We start from the raw sequence: 27,669 nt of genomic DNA, 5'->3' as shown, positions 1-27,669 counted from the left end.
TTGAGTCATGTATTCCTTTATTTATACAGTTGTATTAATGCAGATAACAAATATTTTCAGAACAGTTATTAGCTCTCAAGTTTTTTTATGGTGAGATTCCGTCTTCATCTCTAAAATTTTATTTTGCAATGTTCAATCTGTCTCTCTAATAGCCCCTAACACCAATGCTTGCCATCTCCTCGGGATCACCACTCACAGGGTAGGAAGGATGTTCTTTTCATCTCTTCAGAACTCTGAGTTTGGGGAAAGGACTAGAAAAGTGGAAGGCTTTTCCTAAGGACTCAGACTTGGAGAATTGAGTCCTTAGGGTGCGGGGGTTGGGAGGAGATGGTAGATAGCAAGCGTGACCTTGAATAGAGCAAGAGGAGAGACTTGGCCAGCCATCTTTCTCTTCCTACTGGATTCCAGAAAACTACAGGAGAAAGAAAGAAAAGGAAGGAAGAGAGGGAGGACAGGAGGGAGAAATTATAGCAATGAGTGGGGAGGAAATGGAATTGGAGATTTTGTATTAAGAAATACTTTCAGATCTACCAACTGAAGCCCAGCCAGGGCCTTTGACAAAGCCACACAGCATCCTCGTGTCTCTTTAAGCCTCTCAGAATGTCTCTGCATTTTTTCGGCAGCAGCAGCAGTAGGTTCCAACTCTTGCATATCCTCTAATTTGCCAAGTCCCATCTCACCCTCCCATCCCCTCTACATTTCTCCCCTTCAAGGTCAAATCCCAGCGCACCTCAGCTTTTCAGGACTTTCCAGTGTGGTGAGAGCCTCAGCCTGCAGAGCCCCTCCCCGGGGAGGGGATTGTGAGTGGTGGGGCTGGAGGACATCTGCTGGGGCCTTGACTTTCTCACACATGGTTCAGATGTGCAGGGGTGTGACTGTAAACAGCGTCTTCATTGCTGCCAGAGCTGGCCTCTCCGCCCCAGTCCTGTTCCCATCACCCTAGGGGTTCCAGTAATAGGGCGTGAAGCAAACAAAGAAAAACAGTAATCTGGTGTTCCAATTGCATTTTTTTGTTTTTAGAAAATGTTAATGATAGGTTATTTGATTACCCTCGGTTTGGCTCTGCTCACTCTTTATTAAGCACATCTGGTATTTAGTAACAATATAAGTAGCAGGAGTTTTTTTGGCACTTAAAAATAAGCTCATCCAATGTCGCCATGCAGTTTGGAAACTCGTCAGAGAGGCCAGCCAAACTTGTGGAGATACAAGACGTTTTCTGTAGGCTGGGCAGCGGGCCAGGACAGCTGAAAAATGTGAATTGGCTAAGAACTGCTGCCACGCAAACACTTCTGGAAATTTCTGTGCTCGGGCCTGCCAAATCCATTATGCACAACATGAATTACAAGAGTTTCTATCTCTCCAAGCAGTTGCTTTTTGAGCTAAATTCTCCTATGCACTTTATGAAACATACACAACCAAAATGAGAAAAACACCCCCAAAATCCACTACCTTTTTTTTCCCCTTTTTGTCTCTTTCCATTTGGGTTGCCAAGCACACAATTTTTCCTGAATTGGGAGAAATAGCCTCAAAATTTGGTTTGAATTACATTAAATCTAACACGTGGGAGGCAACTGTGCTTCCTGGAAATTCTAGAAGGGAAGGATGTCTTGCATCGGGGAGACAGCCTAACATCCAGGTAGGAAAAACAATAAAATGCAACAGAAGAACTTAGAAGGGGAAAAACATACACCCAACACTCGGCATGTCCAGTAGTTGGGATTTGGGCCTCGCTGTGAGATTTTTATCAGGATGGAAAGCAAATCTGTGGGCAGAACGTGCTTCTTCTATGTCCGAGATTGTCACCCTGCTCAGAGGGGCCCCCCACATGACATCTCGGTTCCACCTTGCCGTCCTACAGACCTGTCAGCCACTCAGGCAGTTTCTGAAGCAGATGGTGGACACAGGCGGACGTGCCACAGCGGGTCGGGAAAGCCAACAGCAAAGACCAGCCAACCCTTGAATCAGATCTCGGTTCTGTCCAGGTTGCCCTCCCTCCCAGGGCTTAGAAATGTTTGCATCATTGAGTTTCTGATTCCAAATTGAGACTTGTCTCTTGTGATTCAGAGGCACTTGGTTACTCAGACTCTTCCCAGGACTGTTTGTCAGGGCCTGGAGCTCCACTCCTATTCTCCAGAATTGTTGGGATGACATTATTCATAGGACGCGTGAAAGGGCTAATATGAGATAATCATGTGAGCATGTTATGAGACAGAAAGTACAGCTAAATCCTTCCAGTTCCCACTAGGTGGAATGCTTCCCTGATACAAAGCCTTTTCCACAAAAACTAGAAGGTCACTCCCCACCCTTTCATTTTCTGGAGGCTTTCTTGTGTTAGCAAATCATGCCAATTTTAGTAAGTCGAAACTCCGAGGTGTTCTGACCAAGAGCTAATGGTCTCAACTGTGTCATTCGGTCAAGTTGCTATGCCAGTCTGTGCCTCACTTTTCCTCTCTGTGTTTGCTGTTCACCGTTTTCCCAGAGGATGGAAAAAGTCCTAAGATTTGGTGGCAGGTTCTGGCTTGGACACTCATAACTTTGTGACCTCCTTCAGGTGGCAAACTTGTCTCAGCAGTGTCCTCGCTTGTAAAATGGAACAGTGACATTTTCCTTATAGCTCAGCTGTGAAGAATTCAATGTAATGATAATTATGCACCTGCTTTGCAAACTGTAATGCAGTGTACAAATGCCCTGATTGTAGAAATTTGATCTTAAATTACTGTGAATGTGATATAGAGAGTGTGGGTCAAAGCAGTCCATGAACAATGTATTCTGGGAATTTATTGGGGTTGGCAATGAGAAGTGACTGTTGCCTTCTGCAGCTGATATAGGGCAACCTGTCTCAGTATAACTCTTAATTAAAGTATGTCACCTGCTTCTGTTCCCTCTCCCTCCCTCCCTTCCCTCCTCCCTCCCTTCTTCTCTCTCTTTCTTTCTTTCTTTCTTTCTTTCTTTTCTCTCTCTCTCTCTCTCTCCCTCCCTCCCTCCCTCCCTCCCTCCCTCCCTCCCTCCCTCCCTCCCTCCCTCTCTCTCTCTCTCTCTCTCTCTCTCTCTCTCTCTCTCTCTCTCTCTCCTTCTTTCATCAATCAGTAGAAATACCTGTTAATGTGCCAATTGACAATATTGACCTAAGATTGAAGGTGAAGCTGCCAGTGCTAATTAAATTTCCCTTTCCATCGTGAACTGTATCCCAGAAGTATGGTTCACACCGAGCAGTTAAACAGGTTTGGGCGTTGGGAAAAAAAAGCCGGGGCCCCAAGAAAGCACTCTTGACCTCATTTCTATTTGGCTCACATTGTCTGTCCTGTTCTTGGCTTAAATTTGGATCACAGGACACATTTTCTCAGTTTTCTTTTCTCATGTTCCTGGATCTTTGTTGTAGAATGGTAGGAAACACAATCAGGGGAGCCAGCCAGAAAGGATCTCTCCCTTGGCGGGAAGGCTGGGGACTGTCCCAGGCTCCACGCATGCACAGCCACCTGCTCTCCCACACTCGTGTTGTTGTTTTCTTCAAGATGGCCATCGTCTGGGCATTTTAATTTAGCTTATTTGGAGGGGCCTTTTCCTTTCTCAGTTTGTAGAAACCCACCTTTTCAACTCCCCGGTAAACACGGTGACCTATCAGCAAACCAATGTGGCCCCTGTGACTTCTGTACTTGGGTTGCAGAGGACACATCAGGAGCCTGTGAATTCAGGTGAGTCCAGAAGCAGCAGAAGTATGAACAAAAACATGCACAGAAGGCCACTGTTGGGAGAGAACTGCAGAGGGAAAGAACGGGGGTAGTGTGACAAGGGACAGAGGGAATAAGGGAAAAGAAGGCCTGGCCTCCACCACTGCCAACTTGGGCAAGGACAGTGATGACACGCAAAGAGCTGACACACAGCACAGTTGGGCCTTTGCGTGCCCAACTCTCCATGGTTTGTGTACTGTCCCTGCTGAAGCCAGTTGACACTGATGTCGGGGGGTCACAAGGATGAGCATGGAATTTTCTGCAGTAAGAGTCAGATTCTGAAGCATTCCCCAGACACTGTCACATCAACCAGTCACTCCTGTCATTTCCCTTTTAGGTTTACCTCTGTGAATAAGAGGCATAAATATTTATTGGACACCTGTCATCTCATCACTCCAATGTGGGTTATCTTATTTCATTTTCACAGTAGCACCATCACAGTTTCCCTATGAAGCAGGTATGCTAAGTGTCCCTAGTTTTCATCAGAGGGAACCAAAGCTTCTGTGGGCTAAGTGACCTGACCAAGTTCACACAGCTCTTAGTGAGTGGTGGGGGCTATTTGTGGCATCCTGTGAAGGTACCACAGGCCACTGCCAGGGGCTTTCGGACTGTTGACTTCTCTCTCACCCCCAGCCTGCTTCATTCATATTATTTTTACAATTGGTGTCTAAATGGGCTCCCCACAGGGGTACACACAGAAACACATCTCTCTTTTGCTCCTGCCTATGAGCTCAGTTTTGTGCTATATTATGTCACCAGCTTTGTCTTTCTAGTATATCCTGACTACTCAGAGCAGGCCTGAGACCCCCCTCCACCTGGTCAGAGATTTTGTGTCACTTCCCCCCAACTCATGCTACCCACTAGCCATCATGACCACAAGAAAATTCCACACTTTTACTAATAAAGTTAATATTAGAAAGGGGCACCCAAATTTAAACTTTTGGGTCAAATCTATCCATAAGTGGTTAACAGACATACCACTTCATCTGACATGTTTAAAGTGAAGATTACTTTCCAGAGCTGACCCCACATTTGTATATTTGCTATTTGATGAGTACCTACTAAAACACACACTACCTTGAAAAGGTCACATGCTTAGAGTGGATGGAGGCACCTCTTGAAATCCTAGAGTCCAGAGAAAGCTTTTCCTGTGATTTTGCCCAGAACCCAGCTCTTCCTCTCCAAGGTGACAGAGCTAGCTGTGAGAGAAATTTAAAATGTCTTCTTGGAATAGTTATCTGATGCTCTGAAATGTGGTTACTAATGTTACTAACAGGACCTTCCTAGCAGCAGTTGGTTGAGCAACTGTGTATATGAGACAAGGAAAGAAAGAGGGAGAAAATATAGCTGTCACTGTTGTTTCTAAATGAAAGACTAGTTTTATCACCACAGTATAATTACTAGTGCTACACATCACCTTTACATCTTATTTATGCAATACTACAGGAAGCTAAAAAAAATTTTTGGGGGGGTACAGTACAAATCTTAGATATTATAGACACTTGCTAAATTAGGTTGAGTGGTAGTTCCTTCCTGGATCATAAGTGTATTTGTGTCTTACGGCTGCGTAAGAAATATCCACAAGCTTAGCAGCTTAAAACACACACACATTGATTATCTCACAGCTTCCAAAAATCAGCCGGGCCCTTTGCACAGGGTCTCACAAGGTAGCAGTCAGTGTGTCACCTGGAACCAGGGTGTCATCTAGGCTTAGAGTCCTCTCCCAAGCTCACCGGGCAGAATCCATTTCCTTGAACCTGTAGCTCTCCGGCAATTTGCTTCTGCAAAGCCAGCAAAGGAGAATTTGCTCCTTTGAGTCTCTGACCTCTTTATCGTCTTTTAAAGGACTTATCTGATTAGGTCAGACCCACCCAGGATAATCTCTCTTTTGAGAATTTATAGACAACTGATTAGAGATCTTAATAATATCTGTAAAATCCCTTCACCTTTGCCACATTACATAATGAAATCACAGGAATGATATCCTATCACCTTTGCCGAATTCTATTGGTAACAAGCAAATTAAGGCCCTGCTCACACTCAAGGGGAGGCGATTATAGAAGAGCACGGGCATTGGGGGTCATCTTAGAATCTGCCTACCACAACAAGCTACTTGTGCGTTGGAAAGTTGTCTCGTAGACTTTTTGATATGTTATTATGCTTAGAGCAATAGACATACAATAGAAAAATCATTGCTGGACACTGAGGATTTGGTGATTGCAAATAAATTCATATATTTAAGACACAAAGTTTCTCCCAGAGGTACTCTGAAAAACGTCATTTTTTAAATTTTTTTTTTCTCGATAGGATAAGTAACAATCAAAAGAGCATATGGGCTACAAGAAAGAAAAATGAGCTGGGAAATCGAGGTTCTAATTCCAGTCCTCCTCTAAAAGCTATGGGAGCTGTTCCCAGCTGGAGAGTGGGGGAAATAGGGCCTGCCTTCCCTTGCAGGGTTGCTGAACAGGCAAAATGAGATGATGGGCTGAGAGGGCTTTGAAAGAACAAAGTGTGGGCACAAAGGTCTTATTGTCTTCACACAGATTGCCAAGGAGCCGGTGGTTAATAATATGCTGCTATCTCAAAAGGTGGACATGTGATCACATAACCAAGAGCTTGTTGTTTTTCGCTGTTTTTTTTTTTTTTTTTTTTTTTTTCAATGATAACCAGCGAGGCATTCTTAAGAGGCAGCCCAAGTCTCTGCCATAAACTGGAGAATGCGTTTTCTGTGCCCATGTGAGGAAGAGCCCCTTGCAAACTTCTGAAGTTGTCTTCTAGGTCAAAAATCTCTTGTGCAGCCTCCAGAGCCGACTTCCATAGTCCCCTGTGCATCTCTACAAGGCACACAGAGGAAGTGAGGTAGTGGGGAGTCGGGGCCATCCTCGGTCACGTGAGAATTCCCACTCAGCACAGCCATGCAGCTGTACAGAACAAAGGCAGATACTGCCCAAGCTGGGGGACACTGCGTAGAGACCGCCCAACGAGCAGGCTTCCCTCTTGCAAGGAAACGTTGGCTGATCATGTGTTAAGATCAGATTAATGCAGGAACTAAACATGTAATAAATAATAGTACTTTAATAATAGTGGTTGTCATTGCAATGGTTATATCTGTTGAAAATATGAGCTCTAGAGCATGGGTTTCCTAGGCTAATTTTGCCTTTACTTAAAATAAATTGTACTTTATAAAATTGAAGATAATTTAAAAAGGCGAGAATTGAAGAACACCAACTCATTTTCCTTGTTTAACCATTGTCTTACTTTTTTGACAGAAAGAATTAGCAAGTTTTGGTTTTTTTTTAAGGAATTGGCATTTAGACTCTACCCTCCCCATCTCCACTCCCTCCTCAGTTCACCCGAGCTGCCCTACTACAGACACAGGCCAGGCCTGGGTTCTGAATTCTCCAGGAAGCAACATGATTTAAACCTCCATCCAGGGCTGTGGTCATTTACATGGAAGGAAAACAAGCATTTTTAATGATCTGGAAGCCAGCTCAGTTTATGATTTGCACACCTCAGAGCTCTCAGTTAATGGAAGCATCCCAACAGCACTATCTCAATGTGATGTTGCTGACTCGTCAGAAAGAATGTTCATGCGATGCGCGAATCTGGGTGATTACTTCTCTTGTATTCCTGTGCCAAGTTAAGCATGCATTTAGAACATGAGGCAATTTGAGTAAAGCCTGCTTTTGTATTTTTTTATATGAAATGCTTGAAGCACAACTTATACATGACACGGGGAAATATATGTTCATGGCAAAGTGAGAAAAAGGAAGTGAAACATCTTATAATAACTGTTTGATCTGCACTGTGGACTTTCTTGGAATTTTCACATGAGAGGATCTTGTTGTTTTGAAAGCTATGTTGACAAACTGATCCTATATTTTTAGCATGACTTGAATGGAAAACATGCAAGATATGTGAACAATATATTTCCAAATATGTTACATATTTATAAAACACAGTCAATGCATGACAGATTGAGGAGGACATGTGGAACAAAATAACAGCTGTGGTGTACCTTGTTCCTTAGCAAATCCACACACAACAAACGACATTCGTGTCCCATGTTTTGCAAAATCTATTTTTTGAGCATTTTAGAAAAGGATGTACGAATGACAACAAAAGTTTACAAAAGAAAAATCACAAGATGGATGTTAATTTAAGTGACCTGCCATGCAATTATCACATATAAAATAAGCTCTGAAAAGGTTACCCCATTTCCCCCAGCATGCGGCCTTTTGATGGAAATGATCTTAAATGAAGCATGAGAAGTGATCTGCGTCTTAAAGTGAGCTAAAATGTCGTATGTGACGGAAAGCATATAGAAAGTTTCAGAACATAGAACAAGCTATATGTGTGCCAATGATGTTAAGATTTACGTGGGTGGAATAGAACTGGGGTCAAAGACCACAGTTTGTGGCATCAAAGACAAGATTGGGTTCTGAATTGAGAAAAGCCTGACCAGGGACACTTGGATTTGAATAATAGGCCATAGAGGGATCCATGGTAAGTTCTAAAGCAGGAATTAGCTTGAGAAGCAGTGTTTTTAAGGGGATAGTTTTAGCAGCTGTGAGTATGATGGTGGCAGGGCAAGCCCTAAGGATGATAGTATGAATCCCCTACGTTTATAATACAGATGTTTGTGATTCACAAATGCATCTTTTCATTTTCAAATCCATAATCTGAGTTATGTAACAATCCTGTGAAGCAGACAAAATGGTTTTATTATCCATATTTTCCTCTCAAAGAAACCAAGATTTTGTGACTTCAGCTCACACGTGGAAAGAAGAGGGCGGGTCCTAACAATGAGGATACTTGTTCATTTAGGATGCTATCTGGGAAAGACAGGATTACAGATAGCTTTTTTCCTTCCTCTTCTTTTTACTTTTGTTTTTTCCAAATTTTCTTCGAGGAATAAATATTATTTTGTAGCTGTAAAAATGACATTAACTATGATGCTTCAAAGAAGAAAGGAAATCCCCACTCTTTTCTCATCTCCCTACCTGAAGCTGCCGTGTTCTTTCCTTTCCCGTGCTATAGGTCACTGGCCTCTGCCCCAGGAATTAGACGCCGAGAACGCACCCCCCTCTTCCTAGGTGGAGCTGCTGTGAGTCAGTATGGAACAGACCAGGCCGTGTGTCTGGACAACTGAACTTGCACCCTATCTTCTACAGTGCTGGGAAGTTCCTTCATATCTGCGTGTCTTAGTTTTCTGTTCTGTATCCTTCCTGTCAGATATGAAGTGTTTCAAGATTCCGAAGCAAATATTGCTTATCAAAGAAAGGTGATACTAAAATAGCATTCTTATGGGAGACTGTTAAGATGAGTCTTCTGCACTTGAGTCTTCTGCTTGGCCTTGGCCTTAGTGTAGTGAGACTTGGCCAGTGGGAGTGTGGGAGGGGAGGGTGGGTAGGCATGGGACAGAATGGAGAGTGAGGTGTACCAGCCAAGCGTAAATGGAACTCATCAGTCAGCAGGCACCCAAGCTTCCTCTGGCCCTTCCCTTGTAGCCTGGCTCGAACTGGATGGTCCTGGCTAACGGACGTGCCCAGGAACTCACGCAAGGAGGCATTCTGATCTAATGTCACAGATAACGGAGACAGCCTGCCTCACTGACCTTGGACAAGCAAACTTAGCCTCTCCATTTCCCACTTTCTCTACCTGTAAATAAATATCTCACTGGGAGGTGGAAGATAATTGAGATCAAATTTCGGAAAGATTTTTTAACTCCTTAAATTCATCAGTTTTAACCTTTGAGGGGCTCTTGGACGCTCTGAGAATCTAATGAAAGCTAGGAGCCCACCTCCCAGAAAAATACATGCATATCCATCAACTTTTCATATCAGTTCACTTGGTTTATAGACTCCCTGAAGCTTAAATTTTCTTTAGGTAGAGAAAAAGAGAAAAAGAAGAACCTACCTTAGAAATGCTAAAAACATTTAAAGACTAATAATTGTCATTTTTATCAATAATTGTCACTGCCATCCTTGTGGGCTTTATTTATGTATCTAATGCTCTATGACATCATGACTATCCTCATTTCATTATTGCTAAAAATAAGTCCACTCTCTCCACTGGGGCTCATCCTTCCCCTCCCCCAACCCTGACCTTTTTGTGGATTTGATCATTTACACTCTGAAGGCTTGGAACCCAGGATGCTTTTGCTGTTGGTCTTCTGCGTGAGACAACATAGGTTTCTTCCATCTAAGTATAATCTATTAAATAAAGAAGAATACACATAACCGAAGTGAGTTTTTAAAATGGATTTTTCTTCATTGCTCTCGGACAATTAAAATTGCTGTGCCTGAGAGAGGAAATGGAAAGTGGCCCCTCAACATATTATAGAGGACACCTGACATAAGCATTCAATCCAAGACTGATTTGCATAATTATTGTCCTTATTATTTATTCTAAAATAATTAAAAAGCTGTAGTCTCAAAGAAAGAAGTTTTTAGAAAACAATATTTTATATAGGTTTAAAAGGAATCAACCCATTTATTCAATAATGCAAAAAATCATTATTTTCCCATTCCCACCTAATGTCTTCTGTTTTCTTCCATCATCATTTAGCCCAGCTGGGAATTAGGCATATTCTTTAGTTATACTTTAAAAAGATAAATAACTAGTGTTATGAAATAGCCATTACTTCTGTACACTACTGGACTTACTCCACAGGAAAGACACTTGCGTGTGTTAATGTTCTTAGGTTTATACTGAAACCGCCTTTCTTCTGCATTCCCATTTTTGGTGCAATGTATGTCGGTGTTCAGCACAGCAGGCTCTGGAGTTCTCCCTCTCCCTCCCTCTCTCTCTCACTATATATACAGTGAGAGAAAAAATATATATTTCCTCGCTTTTACTATCTACTACAAAAGGAGCTTGCTATTGATTGCAGCTGACTGAACTGCCTGAGCTGATATCCAAGCAACGCTAACCCAGATAGAGATTACCATTACATCAGCCGTCAGGCGAGGGAGCCTGGCAGCATGCCAGCCTGTAAAAAACGGACGTGTTTGCGTCACTGTTCCCTTGGTAATGCTTCTTGGAGCCTTGTCAGCTGTCCCCTGAGGTTGTTTCCTTAATATGTCAACAGACGTTCCTGAATCTTTAATGCTGAATAGCTCTTTTCCTTCTCCAAAAGCACTTAGGTGACCAAGCAGCTGGAGCACCCTGTTGCTACGATCTCTTAAAATGTATTTCTTTCATGAAATACATGTTTGTTCAATTCAAAACATTCGAGGGGATTTAAGAAGGTTTAGATTTCTGCTTCTCCACGTGAGAGGACCTATTTTTTAAAGAAACAGGGCAGCCCGCTTTTATCTTCCTTAGGAAAAACCCCGATTCCCTCTCCAGCTTACACAAACCTTCCAATTATCCTGTTACAGTGTGACATTTCATAGAACAAAGTAGCTAGTTGAAAGACCCGGCTGGAATGTGCCCCCATTTATGATTTGCTCTCTGACCTTGCTCCAAGAAAGTCGGCGAGACAGAAGGACGTGTGGGCAGTGACCTTCAGCGCGCCCTGCTCGTTGAGAGCCATTGTCGACTATGGGCCACATGAAATCCATTTCCTCCTTTTCCCCACCTCTTTATGTGCTGACCTGGTAACTTGATCTCCACTTTCATCTTGGAATATTTTACATTGAAACGTACCATATCCTAGTGGGTGAAAGGAGCCTTGAGCTAACGTCCCTTCCTTCTTCTGTCCACAAGTAAACACAGCTCACTGAAGTCCGGTCATTTGCCTCTGCGCAATAACCCTCAATTGCTGTGCAGTTGCTATAGCCGTTAATCACAGTTGATAGTTTGAGCAGCTTAAATTTAAAGAAAAGTCATTTGTTTTTGTGGGGTGTTGGGGTAGGAGGTGTTATTAAATTTACTTAATCATGAGTGACTGTGAAAAACAGCCCCCTTTCCCTGTGCGAACGTCAGACGCCATTGTCGGAGGGACGCCTTTCGCCAGCAGCTGCTGGGGGCGGCGGTCTTGTCCTATGGAACGTGCTAAGAGCCCTGGGGGTTCTGTGGCCACGGCATCTGCCTGCGGGCTGGCGCTCCGGGGAGTGCCGCCTCCTCGCTCTGCCAGCTGACGTAAGGATCCTGTTTCTGTTCTACAATCTTGTGCCCTCAGTGCCCGGCCTCCTGGGATCATCCCCACTGAATAAGGTCCCACTGGTTCACCAGAGGAGGATGGAAATGGAGCTGCCCAGAAGAGGAGAGATGTAGAATCACTGGATTTTGGAATTGTAAGGAATTTTTAGAGATTTAGTGAAATCCAAGCTCCTCCTTCATTTTAAGAGTGAGCACTCCGAAGTCCAGAGAAGTTCAATGACTCGGCTGGTGTTGCCAAGTTGGTGTCAGACCTGGGACGACATTCTGTGCCTCTGCACTTCCTCTGCCCTTCTCAGGACAGCAGCCTGCTCTTATCCAGGGGCAGGGCCAGCCCGGGAAGACCATGAGCCTCTTCATCCCTGTCCAGCGGAGTATGAGCGGCTCGAGGACCATTAGGCCGGGGTGGACGTGAGCAGGAACAATGGGCTCAGCTCCGGGGGGTGTCACCTGGACACTGCACTATTTTTGAGGCTTAGCTGGGTGCCCACAGGAGAGCTTTTCTGACTGCACTCCACTTAGACCGGCCCGGAGCACGCAGTCCCCAGATTGCACTCGTCCCCTGGTAGGACCGGATAGGCAGCAAGGAGCAGCCCAACAGTTGCTATGGGGCCAGAGGCAGAGAACCTGGTTGGCATTGGGACAGCATTGAACTAGACTCTCCCTCCCTCTCCCTTGGGAGCCAAGGGAGGAAAGTAGCATAGGCACATGTAAGAAAGTGGAAAGGGGCCTTTTAACCCTCACACAGGGCTTGCATATCCAGAATAAGTTTTCCTTGTCCTTCACTTCTTCCCTTTCCCCCTAATCCATGCATCCCCCAGGGGCTGGGATGGTGTGTGGCTGGCTAAGCTTGCTGACTATGATTTGCAGCAAGGACTTTGGGGTCCAACCTCCTGAGTTTTAATCCAGGCTCTGCCAATTGATAGGTATGTTGTCTCAGGCAAGATTTTATCCTCTGTAAGCCTCAGTGTGCTCATCTGGAAAATGGAGATAATACTAGTTAGTTTAAGGAATATATAGCTAAGAAATAACATAAAGCTTGTAGCATGCTTGACAAAGTGCCTGGCACAAAATCAATTAGGACACGTCAGTCACTGCTGTTATTATTACTTACAGAAGTTCCAGAGGGAATTCTCAAGGCGATTGACAAACACAGGTCCTTTCAGTTACCAGGTGGGACTGCATCAGTAATCAGTGTATCCGCTTGGTGAACAGGAAGGGCAACTGCAGACAAGGAGACAGCCTGATGGAAAAACGCAAACCACCTCGACCTTGACAGAGCTGCATGTGAACGTGATTCCCATAGAAAGGGTCAGAGCCAGCTGGTCCTACCTGGGGAGCCCAAATTGTGCCTTTAATGGCCGAGAGCCCTAACTGTGGACAACTGGCTCTACCATGCAGTCTAACCATTGGACATGGCTGCAGGGACAAGAGATAAAAGAAGCACAAAAGTAATAATGGTTAGCACATTCACGACACTTTGCAGTTAGGGAGGGCATTCCAGACCTCTGCATAGGAGACAATGTAGTGTTTTATACTATCACCTTTTTATGGATGAACAACCAAATTCTTAGCTAGGCTACATGACTTTTCCAAGGAGAGTGAATAACTGCTGTGAGTTAGGCCTCTCCTTCCTCAAAATGTGTGTGTGTGCTCCCTCACCACACACACACTCACATGTGTGCACACATGGACACACACATGTGCATGTACACATACATGCACATATATGCACAATGCACACACACACATGCATGCACACAGGGTGAGTGACATCCAGGCATGATGCATGCCAGGAAGACTTGGCATTTGCACTGACTGGTACCAGGTCTGCACTCTGCTTGCTCCAGTTCCCCCGGAGGTCTGGGCTCATTGCACTGAGGATCAGATAAACAGACCTAGTAACCGGAGCTCCATTTCCCCCAGAAGGACCTGGGCTGAGTGACGAGGCACAGGAAAAACTGGAATGTCCCCTTTTTGTTTCCCGGTATCTCTTTTACATCATGACAACTGAGAGCAGGCTGATTTAGGAATCCATCGTGCTCTCTCAAGCTTTCGAATGAGTCATCTGGCAAATGGTTTCATGGGGAAATCACAAACCTTTCATGTCACCTATGGAAACCCTAGTATTTAGAAAACATGGTGGGGTTTCTTTTTTGGTTTTGTTGTGTTTCGCTGTCTCCTCAGTTCCGCAGTGGGAATGATACAGGGGATCACACACCACACACATACTGCATGTATCCATGCACACAGGTGTATCCAAACACACAGACATATCCGTACATACAGACACATCTGTACACAGACATATACAGTTAGCTCAGCCTGGAGGGCCCTGGGGTTTCCTCTTTCTGTTGGCTACTGCAACTTCTCCCCCATCGGCTGCAGCTTTGCCTCTGGTGCCTCTGTTATACTAAGGCAGATGTGGCCAGAGTGAGCTGGGATCTGCACTCTGACAGGTGCCCCTGTATTTCCCATGGTGCCAAGGGAAGACCTTACCTGGGAACACTCGGGACAGGTTTTGAGGGAGAATTTTCTTGCTTTGTGTTTTCTACAGATATTAAGGTTTTCATTTACTCTTTTGGGGATAAAAATCACTACGATACAACCATAAACCGTTTCATGCCTTCGGTATCTATGGCCTTTTCATGGCTGGCTCATTGAAAAATTTTTCCTGGAAAGTAGCTCACAATTTTTAAATAGCAAATGTGTATCCCAGTGGCTATCATACATATGAATTCAGTCCTTTGCAAAGTCCTCTGCAAAGAACACCTTCCATGGTCCAGGCACTGTTCAGGGAACAACACAGACACACTGCTTGTGTTTAGGGAGCTTATATCCAGGAATGACTGAAAAGCTTCATGGATATGTCATAAACCAAAAACTAGAATTAAGGTCAATACATGAAGCCTCACTTGAACTGGATGGTCTACCTTTGTTCATATATTTTTAAATATTTTAAATATTGCTATGAAGTCACTTGTTGGCAATCTGAATTTGAGGGTTGTGGCTGTACTTCTCTTCAGAAACTCCGAGCTCACCTCCCGTTCTCACTGCTTTGCTATGTACAGATGCCCTCCAGGCAGCCTGCTGGTGGAGGCTGTGTCAGAGAAAACCTAGGACTCTGTGAATTCTCCTATGGTGAGTATCAAACTATGAAAAAATTGGGTTTTGCTGAAGGTTTATCTTGGAAAAGGACTGATAAGTAAATATAATTTAAGTGGTTCATTTTTCTTTAGAGATATAGCAGGCAACTATTTAAATGAACTGCTTTTTTTTCTTTTTCTTTCTTAAAGCAGATTCTAATTGGCAGCTCGCTCATTCATTCATTTGTTGAATGCTGCGGTGGACCAGGCACTGTGCTTTGTGATGGAAACACAAAGTTTAATAACACACAGCCCCTGCCCTTAAGGAGCTCATAATCCTGTAAGAAAAGCAGATGTGGAGACAGCCGAGGGTCTGTGTCATGTGCTATACTTGAGGTGGGGGGTGACAAGTTCCACCCAGCATGGACAAAGGGGTAGGAAAGCTTTAAAGAGAGGACATTTGAACTGTGTCTTCAATGTGAGCTTAAAGATACCAAGTGTCTCATAACAGCCGCTGCCTTGTCTCCACCCATTTTTAACATTTGTCTATGGAGGCTATAAGGAATTTGGCCACATTATCCAGCCACGAGAAAACAGCTACACCCACCCTTTCATGGAGTGAGTAAGCTGCTTAATATTCTATTCTGTGCAATCAGAGATTAAATTCCAAATTCATTGGCACTGAAGATGAAACAGCTAATTATACACAGTAATTGCATTTGAAATCCATGTCTTTGAATGACTGATGAAATCTTCTGTCTTAAATGTTCCTGAAACTCAGTTCACCCAGTGCCCAACTGTGGTTAAGGGACAGTATATTTTCAGTCTTATAATGTGGGCACAGTTTTATGCTCTTTCACCCTTGTCCTTTCCTTGGATTCAGTCTGTGCATTAAAAGAATATTTTTGTCATAAAGGGAGAAGTAAAATTGTCTCTGTTTGCACATGACATGATATAGAAAACCCTAAAGACTCCACCAAAAAACTGTTAAAACTAATAAACAAATTCAGTATAGTTGCAGAATACAAAATCAATACACAAAAATCAATTGTATTTCTATACACAAACAATGAACTGTCAGAAAGAGAAATTAAGAAAACAATGCCATTTACAATAAGCATCAAAAGAAGAAAATACTTAGAAAAAAATTTAACCAAAGAGGTGAAAGATCTGTACACTGAAGACTATAAGACCTTGAGTAAAGAAATTAAAGACACAAATAAGTAGAAAGATATCCCATGCCTACAAACTGGAAGAACAAATGCTGTTAAAATGTCCATACTACCCAAAGCAATCTACAGGTTCAATGCAATCCTTATCAAAATTCCAATAGCATTTTTCACAGAAATAGAATCAATAATCCTAAAATTTGTATGGAACCACAAAAAATCCCGAATAGTCAAAGCAATCGTGAGAAGGAATAACAAAGGTGGAGACATCATGTTTCCTGATTTCCAACTATATTACAAAGCTATAGTAATCAAAACAGTATGGTATTGGCATAAAACAGACACACAGATTAATGGAACAGAATATATAGTTCAGAAATAAGCTCATACTCATGCGGTCAATTAATTGTCAACAAAGGAGCCAAGAAGAGAGATCCAAGATGGTGGAGTAGACAAACACTGTGCCTGCGTCCTTCTGTGAACACATTAAAATTACAATAAAATTATAGAAAAATCAACCTGGAGAATGATCTGAAGTCTAGCCTAACAGAAGTCTTACAACTAAAAATATAAAGAAGAAGCCATGCCCAAACTGTTAAGAGGGGTAGAGACATGGAATGGGCCCCAGACTACCCTGTGCTGGTTAAGAATCAGGAGACTATCTTGGCCACGAAGGCTCCCCTTGGAGGAGGGAAGGACACCAGTCCCTACACCAGGCTCCCCACCCCAGAGTACTGGTGCTGGGAAGAGGAGTCCCTACAACATCTTGGCCACGAAGGCTCCCCTTGGAGGAGGGAAGGACACCAGTCCCTACACCAGGCTCCCCACCCCAGAGTACTGGTGCTGGGAAGAGGAGTCCCCACAACATCTAGCTATAAAAATCAGTGGGGATTCCGAACATTCAGGGGGACAAAAGGCTGCAGGAAACCCAGATGTCCTCTTAAACGGCCCATGCACAGACTCACTCACTTGCAGGCACTCTCTTTGGGCTCCAGCAGAGGGATGTTGACTCGGGGGCCTTGGAGACATATGGGGGCAGACTGAGGTTTGCGGCTGCAGGAGGTGGATTGGAAGACAGTCAGCATTTTCCCAGTGAGGATTCTTCTCCCATGCAGCCAGCAGGTGGGCGCCATCCTTTCTATGTTGAGTCTGCCCCCACAGGCCAAATCTGAATCTGATTGGCCTGGTGAGCTCTGCTGCTCCGCCCTGCTGACGCACTGGGACCCTATCCCACCCACTTGCACACTGCTGGAGGCATGTTCTCCACAAGCAGTCAGCCCCTCCCACATTACACTGTTTCTTGGAAAACTATCAGTCCATGGGCCTCAGGTGGGCAGCAACTGGCCTCAGTGTGCTCTGAGACTTTTGCTGAGTCACTCCAGGCTCAGCACTGGCACCAAACCAGAGTCTACATTAACCTGCTGACCACAACTCTTCCCAGTCTAGTGACTCCCTGAGACCCTGCCTCACCCAACTTGTGTACCACACGAGGTTTTATCAGTGGCTGAACCTTAATGGAGCCAGCTGGTGGCAGGAGGCCTCTGGATGTCCTGGCTTTTCGTGGAGTTACCCCAGGGCTGGTACTTGTGGCAGCCATCCTTGGTTAGTAGCATGGCTCTCTGTGGGGACAGAGTCCCAGAAAGCAGTTTCTAGTCTCTCGGCCTCATGTGGAAAGGTGCTGACTCAGGTAGTACATGGCCATCAGCTGTAACTAGTTAGCCATTAGCTGTAACCAGTTAGCCATTGGCCACTGATATAACTGCCGTGGCTGAGCTAGCAAGCGTGGATTGCAGTTAGCAAGGGGTTGGTTGGTTGGTTGGTTGGTTGGTTGGTTGGTTGGTTGGCAGGCAGAGAAGCGGACAGCGGATTGCGGCTAGCAAGTGTGGTTAGCAAGCAGATTGTGGATTGTGGATCATGTGGCTCCTGCTCCCTGTGTCTTGCCCGGCCACCAGCAAGAATATAGTGGTATGACACCCCTATCTATGACTCTGTTGGTGTTCTGTTTTGGCCTCACCATATCCTGCGTTCTTGTGCAGGGAGCAAGACCAGAGACCCTGCATGACACTCTCCCACAAGTCTCCAGGTGTAGCATAGGTAATGAACAACTATGGATCACTTTGTAACTCCTACAATGTAGCCCCTGACCAGTCACTGGCAGTGGCTGACCTGGGTCTGCACCCACAGTGGCACACCCAAAGGGCAGCCTCAACAGGCCCCAGAGCCCACTGAGGCGAATCCCACTCAGTGAAGTAAGCCACTCACACAGCAGCCCATAAGCTATGGACATGGCCAAACCCCACAGCCTGAGGGTCAATCCCACCCACTGATGTACCAATAGCAATCAAGGCTCAAGTATAACAGGAGAGCACATACAACCCACACAAAGGACACTTCTGGAGCACCCAGCTCAAGTGACCAGGGAGACTCTACCCACTGGGCCCAACAGGACACCTACTACATAAGGCCACGTGGCCAAGACTCAGAGACATAGCAGATCTACCTAATACATAGAAACAAACACAGAGAGGCATCCAACATGAATAAACAAGAAAGTACATCCCAAATTAAAGACCAGGAGAAAAATCCACAAAGAGAACTAAATGAAATAGAGGCAAACAGCCTACCAGATACAGAGCTCAAAACAATGGTTATAAGGATGCTCAAAGAACTTAGTGAGAACTTCAATTAAGAGATTGCAAGCATAAAAAGAGACATAGAAACCATAAAAAAGAATCAGTCAGAAGTGAAGAATACAATAACTGAAATGAAGAATGCACTAGAAGGAATCACCAACAGACTAGATGAAGCAGAGGATCGAATCAGCAATTCCTTGGAAGACAAGGTAGCAGAAAACACCCAATTGGGACAGCAGAAAGAAAAAAAAATGAGGATAGTTTAAGAGACCTCTGGGACAACATCAAATGTAACAACATTCATATTATAGGGGTACTAGAGGGAGAAGAGAGAAAACAAGACATTGAGAAACTATTTGAAGAAATAATGACTGAAAACTTTCCTAACCTGGTGAAGGAAATAGACATAAAAGTCCAGAAAGTGCAGAAAGTCTCAAACAATATGAACTCAAACAGGCCCACACCTACCGGTGGACACATTATAATTAGAATGGCAAAGGTTAAAACAAAGAGAGAATCCTAAAAGCAGCAAGAGAAAGGCAACTAGTAACTTATATGGGAGCTCCCATAAGACTGTCAGATGATTTCTCAAGAGGAAGTTTGCGGGCCAGAAGGGAATGGCACAAAATATTCAACGTGATGAAAAGTAGGACCTACAACCAAGACTACCCTATCCAGCAAGGCTGTCATTTAAAATCGAAGGACAGGTAAAGAGCTTCCCAGACAAGAAAAAGCTAAAGAAGTTCATCGCCACCAAACCAGTATTACAAAGAATCTTAGAGGGACTCCTTTAAGATGGAAAAAAAGATCAAAATTATGAATAATGAAAGCAATAGCTACACATCTATCAAAAATTACTTTCAATGTAAATAGATTAAATGCTCCAATCAAAAGACATAGGAGGGCTGAACGGATAAGAAAACAAAACCCTTACATATGCTGCCTACAAGGATTCATGTCAGGTTGAAAGACACAGAGACAGAAAGTAAAGGGATAGAAAAGATGTTTCATGAAAATAGAAATGCAAAAAACAAAAAATCTGGTGTAGCAATACTTATACCAGACAAAATAGACTTTAAAACAAAGGTTTTAAGACGAGACAATGAATGACCCAGTAATCCCACTTCAGGGCATTTATCTGAAGAAACCCAAAATGCTACTTAGAGGGGACACGTGCATCCATATGTTCATTGCAGCACTGTTTACAATGGCCAAGATGTGGAGGCAGCCTGGGTGTCCACCCATGGACGAATGGATAAAGAGGAGGTGGTACATATGGTATATACAACGGAATATTGCTCGACCATGGAAGGGAATGGGTTCTCGCCATCTGTGGTGGCATGGATGGATCTGTAGGGAATTGTGCTGAATGGAATATTTCAGGCAGAGAGACAAATGCAATGCGATTTCAGTTATATGTGGAATCTGAGATCAAAATTAACAAACAAAACAGAAACAAACTCATAGATACAGAAAACATTTTGATGTTTGCCAGATAGGAGGGGGTTGGGGGTGTGGGTGAAAGAAGGGGAAGGAATTAAGAAGTACAAGTTGGTTGCTACAAAGTAGTCATGGGGATGTAGGGTATAGCATAAGAGATATAGTCAATAATATTGTAATAACTATGTATAGTGTCAGGTGGATACTAGATTTGTTGGGGTGATAGATGGGGGGGTTGGGGGACAGGGTGAATCAGGTGAAAGGATTAAAAAGTACAAATTGGTAGTTACAAAATAGTCATGGGGATTAAAGTACAGCATATTATAGACAATGATATGGTAATAACTATGTATAGAGCTAACTAGACTAGTGCATACTAGTCAGGGGGACCACATTTAAATTATATAAATGTCTAACCACTAAGCTGCACACCTGAAATTAATATAAAATAATATTGCATGTCAACTATAATTGATAAATACAAAAAGGAGGGTAAGGGGAATAAGAGGTCCAAATTTCCAGGTATAAAACAAATAAGTCATGGGGATGTAATGTACAGCATGGGGAATATAGTCTATAATATTGTGATAGCATGGTACGGTTTCAGATAGTTGCTGGACTTATCATGGTGATTACTTGTTTAGGTATCTAAATGTTGACTAACTATGGTGTACCCATAAAACTAATATAATATTGTATGTTGCTATATTTTTTAAATAAAAATCCTTAAAAACAAACCAAAAAAAAGGAGCCAAGAACGTACAATGAGGAAAGGACAATCTCTTCAATATATGATGTTGGGAAAGCTGGACAGCTACATGCAAAAGAATGAAACTGGATCTTTACTCACACCACACACAAAAATCAACTCAAAATGAACCAAACCTAAACATAAGACCTGAAACCATAGGAAAAAACATAGGGGAAAATCTCCTTGACATTGGTCTTGGCAATGATTTTTTGGCCAGGAGAAGCAAAGGCAACAAAAGCAAAAATAAATAAGTGGGTCTACATCAAACTAAAAAGCTTCTGCACAGCAAATTATACCATCAACAAAATGAAAAGGCACCTGAGAGTATTTGCTCAATCCGTTGAGATTTTCCTTCCTTCCAATTGTTATCAGTTTGGCTCAAATAAACTCGTTAAAGTTTTTTTAAAAATGGAAAAGCACCTATGGAATGGGAGAAAATATTTGTAAACAACATATCTGATAAGGGGTTACTATCCAAAATATATAAGGAACGTATACAACTTAATAGCAAAAAACCAAATAATTCATTATGTAATAAATGGACAAATGACCCAAATAGACATTATTCCAAAGAAGATATACAAATGGCCCACAGGTACATGAAAAGGTGCTCAATATCACTAATTATCAGGGAAATGCAAAGCAAAACCGAAGTGAGATATCACCTCACACCCGTTAAGATGTCTGTTATCAGAAAGACAAGAGATATCAAATGCTGGTAAACTTGTGGAGAAAAGGGAACCCTGTGCATTGTTGGTTTGAATGTAAATTGGTGCAGCCACTATGGTAAAAAGTAAGGAGGTTCCTAAAAAAATTAAAAATAGAACTACCTTATGACCCAGCAATTCCACTCCTGGGTATTTATCCAAAGAAACCCAAAAAACTCATTCAAAAAATATATGCACCCCTATATTTACTACAGCACTGTTCATAATAGCCAAGATATGGAAACAACCGAAATGTCCATCAATAGACAATTGGATAAAGAAACTGTGGTGCATTTATACAATGAAGTATTACTAAGCCACGAAAAAGAAAGAAATCTTAACATTTGCAGCAACATGAATGGACCTAGAGGATATTATACTAAGTAAAATAAGTCAGAATGAGAAAGACAAATACCATATGCTCTCACTTATATGTGGAGTCTAAGGAACAGAATAAATGAGCAAACAAAACAGAAATAGATTTATAGATAAAGTTTGGTGCAACAAACTGATGGTTGCTAGCTAGGAGGGGGTCTGGGGAATGGGGAGAAGGTGAAGGGATTAGGAAGTACTGATTCGTAGTCACAAAATAGTCACAGGGATGTGAAATACAGTATGGGGGAGATAATCAATAATGTTTTAAAGATTATTTAAGGTGTCAGATGGGTACTGGACTTATTGAGGGAATCACTTCATAGATTATATAAATGCCTAACCATGGTTCTGTACACCTGAAACTAATATAAAATAATATTGAATGTCACCTATAATTAAATAGATATACTGGGGGTGCCAAAAAAATGTATACACATTTTAAGAGATGTTAACACTTTCGTCAACGTTGCTCAAGGAGTAGCTCACCGTCATCAGAAGTGTCTGGACGCTGATGGGAACCACTTTGAGCACCTCTTGTAATTGCAGAAGTCAAACGTGACTTGTATTCATCTTTTGTTATCGGTATATGTTAAGTATTACAATTTTAATACAGTTTCCCTTTCTTAAAATGTGTATATAATTTTTTGGCACCCTCTGTATATATAGTCACGGGATGTAAAGTACAGCATAGGGAATACAGTAAGTGGTATTGTAACAGCTGTATACGATGTCAGAGGGGTAGTAGACTGGGGGTGATTATCACTTTGTGAGGGGTGTACATGTCTAATCATTATGTTGTTTGGTACACATGAAACTAATAATAATAATAAAAGAAAATGTGAGCTATATATACATATATAATGGAATATTATTCAGCCTTAATAAAGAAAGAAACCCTGCCATTTGCAATAACACAAATGGCCCTGGGAGGCAGTATGAGAAGTAAAACAAGCCAGACAGCGACAAATATTGCATGGGATCACTGTGTGTGGAATCTAAAAACAGAAGTCATACTCATAGAAGCAGAGTAGAATGGTGGGTGCCAGGGGTTGGGGATGGGGGATAATGGGGAGAGGTTGGTAAAAGGGTGCAAACTTTCAGTTATAAGACAAATAAGTTCTGAGAATCTAATGTAGCATGGTGACTACTGTTGATTACACTGTTTGCTAAGAGAGTAGAATTTAAGTGTTCTCACCAATACATACATACATACGTACATACACAAGGTGATGGATGTGTTAATTAACTCAACTGTGGGAATCCTTTCACAATGTATATGCATATCAAATGATCACATCATACATTTTAAACATATTGCAAATTTGTCAGTTATACCTCAATAAACCTGAAAACAACTTTTGTTACCTTTTATCTCTGCCTCACAGTTGTTGATCTCATTGAAGTCAATTAGAAAAAGAAGTACGTATGTGTGGGTGTGTGTCCATGTGTCTTTAAGGAAAGAAAGCTAGTGAGGCAGAGAAGGAGAAGGAAAACACTGAAGTATTAGAAATAGTAAGATAACCTATATCTATAGTTAAGATAACATACATAATCAGCATAAATTGTAATAAGATGACATGAATTGATAATAATTGTATAACGGTCTAATAACATGATGGCAAGTTTTTGTTTATTTTTTAAAGTCTCCAATATATTTTAAGGTTTATAATTTAAACATCTATAATTTATAGCATTTTAGTATTTTAAATACATAAGTAAAACTGCAGGGTTCTTATTCATAATTTTAGTGAGTAGTTGTTAAAATGCATTCAGTCGTTATTAGCATTTATTCCTAGAATCCATTATTATAAACATCTGGGGAAGGGAAGATACACAGGCCTTAACCGGTGCCTGCACTTCTGTTGCTGAATGCGACTCAGGACGTCTATGTGTTTGCAGGACATTTGGTTTAGTTTTCTCCAAACTTTATTGCTGTTGGCACTGTTTCGGTTGGATGGATAACGAAGGAAGTTACGTCAGATGAATCATTTCACTGTGTGTTGCTCTATAGAATCACTTTGACGGGAAAACTGACCCTGGGATAATTAGCAGGCAGTTTCAGAGCTGGAACTTTTATTTTTCTCATTGCTGTCAAATGGAGTACCTAGTTTTTGCCAGTTGAGGATTTGGGGCCGAGATGGAGGCAGCCTTGGCGCCACCGAGGAGCTGGTCCTCGTGTGAACACAGCACATGGCTTTCCTCAGCAGCCGGTCCTCATCCTCGCGGAGCCTGGGAAGAGCCCCTGGCCCCCTCTTGGGGAGGCCCCTCTAGACCTCCGTTCCGCACGCTAGTTTTGGCTTTTTGTAGCTCTGACTTGCATCTGAGGTGAACTTTCCAGTTTTCAGGCAAATAAGTCAGGCTGTGCAAATTCAAGTGGCGTAACTTTTTTATTGTTGTTATTTTTCATGTCAGATGGTGCAAATGTTTTCAGGGACTATGCCAGGAATCCTGAGTCCTGTTTGGTCAAAGATCACACTGCATCTAATTGCCTCGAATCCTGCAAACCAATGTAGGGACAATAAGCTCATCTGCTTTTTGGTCAAAATGCTGACCTGACTGCTGCCCCTCTTTTTCCTTACCATGGTTTTCATATTTTTGCTTTTAATCCTTTTTGCAATTATACTTCCATATCTGTTTTATTTCAGCAGAATAACGTGTTCTGGTTCAACTGTCATGGCGATATACATTGCAACTTTATTAATAATCTTGATAATGTTATTATTATTAAAAATATAACTCTGGCACTAACAGGTATATGAGCTTCTACAAGTCCTTTAAATGCTCTGAACTTCAGTTCCCGTAACTGTAAAAGAAGGAAATTAGAGTATTTCGAGTTCCAACACTATGTTTCTGACGCGTGCATGGATGGCTTGCGCACAACTATTCAGCCTGATTGTGAGTTAACTGAGGGCTAGCCCTCTGGGGACTCCGGCTCTCCTTTCCCTGTCCTCGCTCCTTCTTCCCTCCGCTCTGCTTAGGAGAGCCGCTCAGGCTTTCAGGGCTCTGCTGCCCCCGCCCACGAGCTCAGACCCACAAGCCTCATGGAGCCCAGCCCACCTCCTGGCGAGGAGCCCTGGGCTACCACTGGGCTGTCCAGAGTTTGGCCCATCTCTCCTCTCTGCCCCTCCCCCCACCAGGGAGCGTTGTTCCAGCAGGACAGTTCCCCCCTTCCAAGACGCAAGCCAACTCCGTGGTCTTCACAGTGCCGCCTAGGAATCTGTCAATACACCTTAGGCCAGAAGCACAAAATTTCTTTGAAAATGTATATTTTATCTTATTAGTCCATGGAAAGTTTGCGTTCCACCCCACAATGTATCGATTTATTTCATTGTAAGAATACTCTTTTCAATAACCTAGGAAAACCAACCTGCAAGTAGGAAAATGTTTGAGAAATGTGGACAAATTCACTGAAGCATCCATACTGTGGAAACGGCTGTGGGTATTTCCCTCCCGCCTTTTTCGTATATGTGACTTTTGCATGCATTTAGCGACATACGTGTGTCTTAGTGAATTATTCCCCTGGAAATAACTTTTTGTCTTATCTGCTGTGTGGTAGTGAGGGGAACTCCCTGGGGGATTCTTTGGAGGTTCCCGATTTCTCCCAAAGTGTGCTAGCTGAGAGGTCCCCAGCCTTGTAGATGCTCTGACTGCTCTAGGTGACTTGGACCCACCCTTGCTCTGGACAGGTGGCTTCTCCCAACGTGGTACAATGGGGTGTCCTGTTCATCCTCTCCCCGTGCTCATTAACTTTTTCAATGTTGCTGGGACAATTGCTATTTTGACAGTCTGTTACATAACTATAACTTACTGTTTCATGATTCACATGGCTGATTTCCTGTGCAAATGATTGTTCTATCAGACCTCTGACAGGGTTTTGTTTGTTTTTGCCTCTGGGAAGTAAGGGGAACAGCCACCCTCCTGCCAGTCCTCTCTGTGGGCTGGGGTTCTGGGAGGTGCTACAGGATCACACTCTGAGGAGCCAGCATATACCTCCAGGGCAGGACCATCTCAGATCAAAGCCCAGAGTGCTTTAGCCCAACCCCATCTTCCCTCAGTTGCCCATTTGCAACAGGGTGCTGATAAGGGCCCCCAGCCTGGTGGGTGGCAGGGGCATGGGACTGATTTTCTCTGGCCAGACATAGTGCTAAGTGTTATTATAGTGATAGGAAGAGAGTCCCCATTAGCATTTTTAAGCCCTGGGGACCCCTGAAAATCAGAAGCTCACAGAAGTGCTGTCCATGGCTGCCTGAGAGCTGGGAAACTCGCACAGTCACCAAGCTGCCAGCACTTAACTCATCACCGTGCAGAGTCACTGGGACCACAGCCGTCTGAAAGGGGGCTGGGAATCTGGAAGGAGTGGTAATTAAAAAAAATTCTTTTCTATGTATTCATTTAATTAACAAATATGGACCGAGTGTCAGGATTTGCTCCTGGTAGGGAGTTAAGGTTCCCGCAGCCTCAGGGAAGAAGGGACAATTCTGAGGGTGGGAGCTGACAGGAAGCGTCAGGCTCAACACAAGTGCTGGGTATCCCTGGAGCCCTAGCACACTGCTTGCACACAGCCTAGATCCCCAAAATGTTTGTGCAATGAGTGGATAAGTGACTTAAAAGAAACAGCAGTCAGAAAGTCCAATAGAGGCGAGATAAATCCAGTCAAGTCAGAGGGAGCAAAGCCCAGGAGAAACCACTGTGTGGCAGAGTGTGTACTCAAAATGATGGCACAATGGTGGCCGAGTCCCAGGTACAGACCTGGGTTGTCCACGAGAATGCAGGGGCACAAAAAAGCAGGGAGAACAGAAGCAGGGCCTGAACCTGGGAAGCGAGCGGGCCCTAGCAGCCCCTCTAAAGAGCAGCGCTGTGTCCTCTGGGCACTGGCCAGGGGAATTTGCCTTTCACCCTGTCAGTCCTCCTCCAGGCCATCCAGGCTATCCCCGTCCTCTCTCTCCAGGCAGGCACCTCCCAGCTTCCCCAGCAGCAGATTTTCTGACCCATTCTTCCATATCCATCCTTGCTGTACATTTAAGAAGTTCTTTCTCATGTAATCCTAACAGCAATAATTTGGTGGTTGGCATTGTGAGAAACCTGGGCTGTGAGAGGTTAAGAAGCTTGCCCGAAGCTAGTAATCGTGAGAGCTAGGAGTTGGAACCAGGTATGTCTGACTGCAAGCTTGGATTTTGCCTCCTTTGCCAAAGAATTTCACAGACTCTCAGAACCTCCAAGTTGGGAGGGACCTGGGAGGTCATTTAGATGAAACCTTTAAACAATACAGGAATCAGTTTTCTAGCATTTTCCATAAGTTGAGAGTCCAAACCAGTTGCTTATGCTGTTGCATAGAGAAATAGGAAAGAAAGAGGAAGGAAGGGAGGAAAGAAGAAAGAAATGGAAGAAGAGAGGGAGGGAAGGAGAGAGAAAACAAACGTCTAGCTGCAGTGAGCATATTTAGAATGTCATTGACAGAATAATCTAGAAAAAAGTTATTTTAATTTCAGCGTACCTGAACATCTGCGGGATTTTATGTTTCATGCTGCTCTTATGTCTAGTCACATCTGGCGAGGGGCCCCACTGTCTCCCCCAGGTTAAAGTCTCTGGGGCCCCCCACCTACTCCACTCTGTCCTGGACTCTCCCCTGAGACCTCCTCTTTTCTTCTCAGGCAAGACTTTGTCTCCTTCTGAT

At 43.3% G+C, this 27,669-nt stretch overlaps 1 long non-coding RNA gene across 3 annotated transcripts; it reads right to left on the bottom strand.

Annotated features, from left to right (window-relative positions):
* On the bottom strand, positions 1–27,663 carry LOC109455415 (uncharacterized). 3 transcript variants are annotated; one of them, XR_016021542.1, is made up of 5 exons: positions 27,490–27,663; positions 21,232–21,333; positions 12,949–13,058; positions 731–939; positions 1–412 (listed from the first exon to the last, which is right to left on the bottom strand). It is a non-coding gene; the product is annotated as an uncharacterized LOC109455415 (long non-coding RNA). The 3 variants fall into 3 exon arrangements; XR_002138640.3 differs by lacking the exon at positions 21,232–21,333 and adding an exon at positions 5,415–5,509; XR_002138641.3 differs by lacking the exon at positions 21,232–21,333.
* Between the last annotated feature and the right edge of the window lie 6 nt (positions 27,664–27,669).

The sequence above is a fragment of the Rhinolophus sinicus genome, chromosome 6, assembly GCF_057876585.1.
Source record: "Rhinolophus sinicus isolate RSI-liver-muscle chromosome 6, RSI-T2T, whole genome shotgun sequence".
NCBI lineage: Eukaryota > Metazoa > Chordata > Mammalia > Chiroptera > Rhinolophidae > Rhinolophus > Rhinolophus sinicus.
This window is presented reverse-complemented; position numbering and strand designations above follow the sequence as displayed.